This window comes from Nicotiana tomentosiformis, chromosome 2 (genome assembly GCF_000390325.3).
Source record: "Nicotiana tomentosiformis chromosome 2, ASM39032v3, whole genome shotgun sequence".
NCBI lineage: Eukaryota > Viridiplantae > Streptophyta > Magnoliopsida > Solanales > Solanaceae > Nicotiana > Nicotiana tomentosiformis.
In genome coordinates this window covers 87,006,750-87,015,671 of record NC_090813.1, presented here as the reverse complement: position 1 = coordinate 87,015,671, position 8,922 = coordinate 87,006,750, and the positions used below count along the sequence as shown (strand labels likewise).

Below are 8,922 nucleotides of genomic sequence, written 5' to 3'. Positions count from 1 at the left end.
TCGACAACATATCGACAACACTTGTCGCAATAAGTTGGCGTAAAAATCCGTGAATTTATTTTGCGACCGATTCGGTCGGTCCATGAAAGCAACTTTTTAAAGTTTGACCACTTTTGAACTTTCCACTGAAATGGTCGAAAAATTTTAAATTAAAAAATTATTATTTTAATTTTTTGATCGATTCCGTCGGAATTTAAAAAAAAATTGTCAGTCCTTTACTGACCAAAATGATCGGAAATTTTATTATTATTTTAATTTTACTTTTTTTCCCAGCTAAATCGGTCAGAAATTTAATTTAAAACTCTCCCCCGGACCCATTTCTTCTTTTCTCCTCCTCTTTCTCTTTTCTTCCTTTCTTTCTCCTCCATCACCGGCGGTCTGCTTTGAGTATCAAATTCCGGCTATGAGAACCACTCTCTTCCTCCTCCCTATCTCTCTCCCTCCTCCCTTTCTCGCGGCCAGATTTCATGTATTTGAACCCCATCTTAATTTTTTTTCTTTTTCAGGCAGCAACTCCGGCGTCCAGCAACTACGGTGTCTGGGCGTGGTTATCTTCCGGCGAGGTAAGTTTTACGCTCATCCTTTAGCCGCTTTGAATCATAGTATATTTGTTTTATTTTTATTTTTTTATTGCAATATAAGTAGAATCTTAATATATTTAATTTCTTCGATTTTTGTTTTATGAATCTTAATATATTTGTTCTATATATTATTTGTTTGTAACTAGCTAGTTGTTTATTGCAATTCAAGTAGAATTTTGATATATTTGTTCTTAATATATTTTTGTTTATATATTTTTTAACTATCTAGTTATTCTATATGGCTTTTTAACTTACTTTATTTTGAGTGGACTAGTAATAATTAACCTTTAGACTTTGAATTTTCTTAATTCCTCTTCATAATATTATGTTCAAGTGAATTATATATACTTGTGTGCTAGTTTTGTTTAATTTGTATATGGTATTGATCAAGAAATCTACTCCTTAATAATTAATGACGAAAAATGATGCCCTTTCCTTTATCTAAGTTGACATCTTGAGAAATCATTATAACTAAAGCTCTAAATATGCAATTCTAAGACTTGCAAAGATATGGCATTTTATTAATTATTATGCAATAAGAAAAATGTACATAATATCACCTTAATTATATTTTGGATTAAGGTTTGTTGAAAAAGCATCAAGAAAGTTTGTTGGGATTGGGGATAGAGTGAAAAATTATGAGCATATTTAATTACGTAACTTTTGTTTTAAAAATCTAATTTCTTACTTATGAAATGAAGATAATAGTGAAGTTTAGAGAAGTTTAGCAATTATATTTGTTTGTGTAGATGGAATTTGGGGGTCGTAGATGGATGTATAATAGGAATCATTCAAATCGTATGATGGTAGGCTAGAATCCTATATTTTAGTCGTAATTTGCACTCTAATTACTGCATTTTATTTGTGTTTGAGCTTGAATGATAGTGAACTGCACTTATTATGTGTTTTATACCTTACAAGAAGTGATTCCTAGTTAAAAAGATAATCGGGAGCTAAACCTAACAAGTTGGAGCTTTGAAGTCCGAGTAAAAGCCCAAGAGATTAAATCGGAATCGCGTTCGGAGATCGAGAGTAAAGTCTGGATATCAAAATTTGAAGAAAATGAATTACTCTGTAAAAAGTATATTGTCGTGCCACTACCCTGTCAGAATCTGCTCTCTGAACTTTTCCACTAACGCCCCCACATGAGGCGGCGCATGGCGCGGCGCGCTTGTACAATTTTCTCAGAGTATTTTCCCATTTCAACTTGAAAATGGTAGTTTCGCCCGGGCCCACTCGTATATGGTATAAATACACAAAAAAAATATTTTTGAAGGGACTTTTGACCTTGAAAGCTTTAGGAGAGCATTGCAGGCTACAAGATACAGAATTTCATCATCTTTTCATCAATTCAATACGGGAGTTTGGATTGTAACGTTATATTGATATTTTCTTGCTCTTTAATTATATTTGTGATGACTTCTTCCATGATTATGGAGTAGTTTCCCTTAGGGTTTGATGGATATGGTGTTTTAATTGATATTTGTAGATTTTAACTCTAGTTCTTAGCTTGAATTCGTTTATGAGCTTTGAATTGTTATAACTTTATTCACCGGTTTATTTAATCGAAAGAGAAATATTTTGGAGATTATCTTTGCATTATTTTATTTGATTTAATTCAGTAATTCTCTTAAGTAATCGAAAGAGCTTGTTGAATTATTGATTGAATCAAGTTAGGAGAATGTTCGAGAGATGTTTTCCTAAAGACTAATCCATTAACACATGCTTGCATATTTTCATAGTGCTAATATTAGTTCACATTATAGAGTTAAGATTTAATTGAGAGAGGAGTCTTGACTACACGTTTGAACTAATCATCGAGTGAATTCATGATAATCATTACAATATTAGAGTGGATTAAACTAGAGTTGGATCCCAAATAGCTATATTGCACCTATCATGTCATAATCCTTATTTCTCACATTGATAAGAAACCGACTTTGTTAATCTCTAGTTTGTTGAGTCAATCATCAATTGCTTTACATTAGTAGTTAGTCGTAGTCTGTAATCATTCCAAATCAAGTTTCGATCATCCCGAATAGCATCCATATGGAGATGATAATTTAACTATACTATCTTTGGCTAGCGAGCATCAATTTCGTGTTGTGTTTGGTGTTCGTCATCGTACGGGGTTGCGAGATGAATTTATAGAAGGGGTTGCTAGCTTTATTGCTAAGGCAAAGACACTTGATGATTTCCTTATTGAAGGGACGATTAGGTTCCCCTGTGTGAAATGTAAGTGTCTTAAGTTATTGGGCCCCCCGATAATATTACTGTTCATTTGTATAAGAAGGGGTTTATGGAAAATTATTATATGTGGACTGTGCATGGAGAGAGTCATGCTAGTGTAGATAATGTTCATTTTCAGAACTCATCTGGTAGTGAAGAAGGTAGTCCCATAGCGGAGAGTATTAATGTTGAAAATTTTAGATTTAGTGAAATGATGAGGATGCTTTTGAGATGTTCTGTGGGCTCAATTTGAACCAAATGATGTGGCTAAGAGCTTCTTCACGTAGTTAGATGAAGCTAGTTGTCCGCTTTATGAAGGCGCAACACATTTCAAGTTGTCTGTTGCTGTTAGATTACTATGTATTAAATCAAATAATTCTATTTCTCAAGCGGGCATGGATTCTATCATTGGCCTTATAAATTAACTTAATCTGACCAAGATTGACTTGCTCAAATATTTTTACACGACAAATAAATTGATTTTCAAGTTGGGTCTTTCATCGGAGGGATTGATTATTGTGAGAAAAGTTTCATGTTATTCTATAAGGATGATGCATCTTTAGAAAATTATAAATTTTGTAACCAGCCATGTTACAAAGAAGTCACAAATGCTAAACAGAAGAAGGCTCCAGTGAAGGCGACGCACTACTTACCCCTTATACAAAGGTTAAAGAGGTATGCATCAATTAGTTCCGCTCTTCATATGAGATGACATTATGAACATAGAAGGCCAGATGGTGTGCTATGTCATTCGTCAGATGGAGAAGCATGGAAGCATTTTGATAGGGTGTTCCCGGACTTTGCCGATGAGCCGAGAAATATTAGGCTGGGATTATGTGCAGATGGATTCACTCCATTTGTAGTGTCTACTGCACCATATTCATGTTGGCCAGTGTTTGTTATGCCGTATAATCCGCCGCCTGAATTATGAATGACAAGTCAATATTTGTTTGTAACTTGTATTGTTTCAGGTCCACGCAATCCAAAAAATTGATTGATGTATACATGCATTTCCTAATTGATGAGTTGAAGTTATTGTGGCATGAAAGCGTGGAAATATATGATTTATAAAACTAAGCAAAATTTCAGACTTCGTGTTGCTTTGATGTGGACTATAAACGATTTTTCTGCTTATGGAATGATGTCCGAATGGTCAACTACCGGAAAGTTAGCTTGCCGGGCTTGTATGGAAGACACAAAAATATTCACTTTGAAACATGGAGGCAAGAACACATGGTTTGACTGTCATCGCCACTTCTTGCCAATGGATCATGAGTTTAGGAGAAATACTAGTATATTTATGAAGAAAAAAACTGATTATGAGGAGCCACCGCATGTCTTGTCACCTGAAGAGATTTGGAACAGAGTTATGAATCTACCTAAGGTAGCAGAGTATCTATTGCCTAATAAGATACCGGGGTATGGTGTAATACATAACTAGACAAAACAGAGCATTTTTTGGGAGTTACCTTATTAGAAGCACAATCTTCTTCGGCATAATCTTGATGTCATGCATATCAAGAAAAGCGTTTTTGATAACTTGTTTAATACTATTATGGATGTAATCAACAAGACAAAAGATAACTTGAAGGCTGAGATGGATTGAAAGAATATTGTAAGCGGGATGAGTTGTACTTGACATACTTGAACAATAAGATTCAGAAGCCTAAGGCTAGTTACACATACACTTTGGATGAAAGAAGAGAGATTTGTAATTGAGATAATAATTTGAGGATGCGTGATGGGTATGCATCAAACTTATCTAGGTGTGTTGACATGAAAGATGGGAAGTTGACGTCTAAGAAAAGCCACGATTGTCACATTTCATGGAATCTTTGATGCCTATTGTATTCAATGCTTTGCTTGATAGAATATGGAAGCCCATCACAGAGATATGCTTATTTTTCAACGACTTGTTCTCTAGCACATTGAGGGTGGAGAACCTAGCTTACACGGACAGTAACATTCGCTTAACTTTAAACAAGTTGGCGAAAATTTTCCCGCTTATTTTTTTCGATGTCATGGAACATCTTCCAATTCACCTTGTGCAAGAGGCACGGTTAGGAGGGCCAGTTCAATGTAGATGGATGTATCTCTTCGAGAGATAATTATATTTAATCAATTATCCTTACGTATTTTAGTTTAACATTATTTCATCTCAGAATCGTGCTATGCAGGATGATTGGCAAATGTAAGTGGACCGTGAAAAATAGATCAAGGATTGAGGGATCGATATGTGAGGCATATCTGGCTAGAGAAATATCTTATTTCTGTTCATATTATTTTGAACATGATGTGCCATATTTAAGAAATAGACCTGATCGGCATGATGATGGTGGCAATACCGATCCATTGGCACCATCCTTTTCCATGTTCAATCAACCTGGAAAAGGTGGTCCAAAATATAGTCCAACACGATTTTTGATTGAGATGGAGCTAAAGTCAACTACAACCCATGTTTTACTAAATTATCCCAAAGTCTAACCTTATTATACGTTAGTGTATATTTATATTGCCGACTTATATTCAATCTCAATTATCAATCATTTTAACTAATGAAAAGCTTCAAATCTGCCGGACAGTTGGTTTGTGGGTACATATGGGCATGGGCATGTTTATACTAAGTTTTTGGAATGGTTTAAACACTTTGTAAGTATTAGCGAAGTTTCTTCCAATTCAAATTATTATCAGATGTACGTACTTTTCAATTTCTAATTAATTGTAATATATTAGGTTCGATCTAGGTTCATAATCCAGATAATGACGTAAATGATCCATTTTTGCGTGATATTACTTGGGGACCTATCCCTAAGATCAGAATAATGTCTAAGTACTCCGTCAAATGGGTACAAGTTTCATATAGAAGAATGGCCCAAGGGCAAAAAAAACTAATAATAGTGGTGTGTGTGAAAGCTAATGGTGATGTTGATTAGTATGGTGTGCTTCAACAGATATTAGAACTCGAGTATAGTGTTGGTTGGCCAAAGAAAAAGTTGGTACTCTTTCAGTGTAAATGGTATGATCCAACACCTACAAGAGATACAAAGGTGCATCCGCAGTATAAAATAGTTGAAATAAAGCGCACGGGGAGGTATAGACACTATGACCCATTTATCATAGTACAAAATATGAAACAAGTATATTACGCACATTATCCTTTGTGCAAAAAGAAGGCTGCATGGCGGGTAGTGATAAAAACAAAGCTCGTGGGTAGAGTTGAGGTCGAGGATGCATAAGGTGTAGCGTACCGTAATGAAATTTTAAGTGTTGAAGCAATGGTAGATGATGAACTAGCAGGTGAATTGCAGAATAATGAAGGCCATGAGGAATTCGAGCCTTCAGTCCTTAGATCAAATCAAAGTGATTATGAGGAAGGAACATCCATGACAAACGAGGATGGAGATTCAAGTGTTGAATATGAAGCAAGCGAGGATGAGGATTGAGTTATTTTTGTGTTTTATGACTTGTTTGATTTCTTATGTTATTCATTATATTATTGTTTTATTTTTATATCTTGTTGGACTTTATATATGATCTTTTTTTAATTGTTATAATATATAGAATAATTGTTTTATATTATTACCTGTTAATTTTTTTATTATTATATTTTGTTTTACTTAATTTGCACATATTTTGTTTTACTTAATTTGCACAAATGACTTCTAAGAGTAAAGAACTGGAAAAAAATCTAAAAAGAAAAAAAATACTTTGCCATCCACGAGTGATCACATTCCTCCACACATGCCTAGGATGAGTCCTCGTCCTAGTTTTTCTCGTCCTTCTCAGTCGATGACTGCATTACTACCTGAATTTTTCAGAGTCTCCCTCCCTCCCTCCCTCCCCCCCCCCCCCCGTCTAGCACAGTACAATATTATCCCATGCCGACCCTGGGTGGTTCAACATCCACTACTATTAATTTTATGCTTACGCCTAATTTGCCACCTTTGAGTTTTCGTTTTCCTGCTAGTCGGCATGATGGTTCATCTTTTGTGCCTCCATCATCACTCATTCCATTATCATCTCCATCATCATCTACTCCTAGTATTTCTAGACTTAATATTAGAGGATCTCAGGCGACTGCATCCCCATCTACTAGTACTGATTCAGCTGCTCCTTCATGGATACAGTATGCTGGTGGGACTATAGAGTACGATCATATGCATCGATTGATTATCATACCTCATGAGGACGGGTAAGTAATTCTTTAATTTTTAATTATTAGAATAAAGATCTACATATATTTAATGAATGTTTATTTTATATATAATAAAAGTTTTCGCCATCCTTTCAGGCCCCACATATGGTTGTGGAAGCTATGAAACCGGGTTTACATGAGCTGTAAAATTCCTGGAGAGAGATTCCATACCAAATCAGAGTGAATATGTGGCTTCAATTTAAGGTAGGAATAAATATAATTGATATAATATTTATTGTGTTCGTCTAACATTTATTTTAATTGCAAACTAAGTGTGTATGGCTGCCTCAACATAAAAATCAAGTGAATGAACATTTCGAGAAAAGAGCTTAGAAAAGGATTAAAGATACTCATTTTGTTTCTCAAAAAGGTGGGATAAAACCTTTGTGGTTGCGTGAAGATGTCTGGTCTCAACTATTGGCGAAGTGGAATACCGAAGAATGGAAGCAAACGAATGAAAAGGCGAAGGCAAATAGAGCCTCCAGTGAGGGTGGCTCGTTGCACACCGGAAGTTCAATTAGTTTTGCGGCCCATCGATTGAGATTGGTAATTTATTTATAGAATTTTACTTAGCTTTACTTATATGAGATACAAGTAATAAACTCATATTTTTGATTTTGAAAGGAAAATGTACATGGGAAAAATGTATCTCATGCTACTGTCTTTGAGGAGACACATAAGAAGAAAAAGAAGGATGGTACAAGAGAAGCATGGGTCGAACCGCGTGCATCGGAGACATATGTAAGATTCTAACAATACTAGCTTTATTCTTGGTTAAGATTAATTCGTTTATATAATGTTTGTTAACAACATTTCAGGAAGTGTATCACAGAAGAATGGAGGAGTGACACAAACTCAGCCCGATTCTCAGCCGACGCCCGAAGATATGACTTTCATATGGACACAGGCAGCCGATGGAGTAAATAAAGGTATAAAATATTTTAATTATTTTTAAGATATGGCTTCGTTTTAATATTAATTTTCACAAGTTGTATGTTTCTTTTCTTTCTCATTTAAATATATTTTTTTTATTTCTCATGAAAATAAATAAAGGTTGAGTTTACAGACTTGGAGTGCAGCCGTCGTCCAGTCGTCCAGCCGCATTATTTAGTGGTGCTTCTGCTTCACCCGAAGAAATTGAGACAATGCGGATCCAAATCAATGAATTGTCTCAACAATGGAATAATGCTCAAGAAATAATAAGTATGATGAAGACATTCATGGCAAACCATAGAAAACAACGTACAATGGAAGAATCTAACAATAAGGAGACTGAAACCGATGAGGATCAGGAGTAATTTTGAATGTAATATGATATTTAGACTTTATTGGTTTCAACTTGGTTCGTTTTACACTTGGATTATGTGTTTTAGACTTGAATATCATTTGGTTGAAGTTTTTACACTTTAATGTGTTTTTAATATATGTGTTGACACTTGTTTGAAAGTGTTGTATAGTTTCGTAATTTGATATTTGATGTTTTGTGTTCAAGTGCTTCAGCAATTGTGATACATATTAGGTTGAATGATTGGTTTTGAATTGCAGGTGGTGTAGCTTAAAATGCAGCAGTATTCTGCTAAAAATTTTAAGATGTTACCACTAACTTCCGACTACTTTGGTCGGAAAACTTAACTGGAAATTTTCAAATTTACGACTGATGTGGTCGGAAAATTTAAATATTTATTAATTTAATTTTAATGTTTCCAGCCGATTTGGTCGAAAATAATGAATTTAATTTAAATTAATTATCAAATGTACCGACCAAATCGGTCGAAAACTGTCAAAAAATATTAATATTTATTTTTAAATGTGCGACAGATTCGGTCGCAAAAGTTGAATTTATCCGGTCACCCAATTTTTTTTTCTTTGCGACTATTTTGGTCGCAATTTCCGACCATTTTGGTCGATAAATTTTGC

The 8,922-nt window shown here is 34.6% G+C and overlaps 1 long non-coding RNA gene across 2 annotated transcripts; it reads left to right on the top strand.

Moving 5' to 3' along the window:
• The first annotated feature begins 215 nt into the window (after positions 1-215).
• LOC104108689 (uncharacterized) lies at positions 216-8,428 on the top strand. Of its 2 annotated transcripts, none has more exons than XR_689086.4 (7): positions 216-563; positions 6,938-7,002; positions 7,102-7,209; positions 7,376-7,551; positions 7,630-7,746; positions 7,824-7,934; positions 8,072-8,428. It is a non-coding gene; the product is annotated as an uncharacterized lncRNA (long non-coding RNA). The 2 variants fall into 2 exon arrangements; XR_689085.4 differs by having other exon boundaries at positions 8,059-8,428.
• Positions 8,429-8,922: the final 494 nt, after the last annotated feature.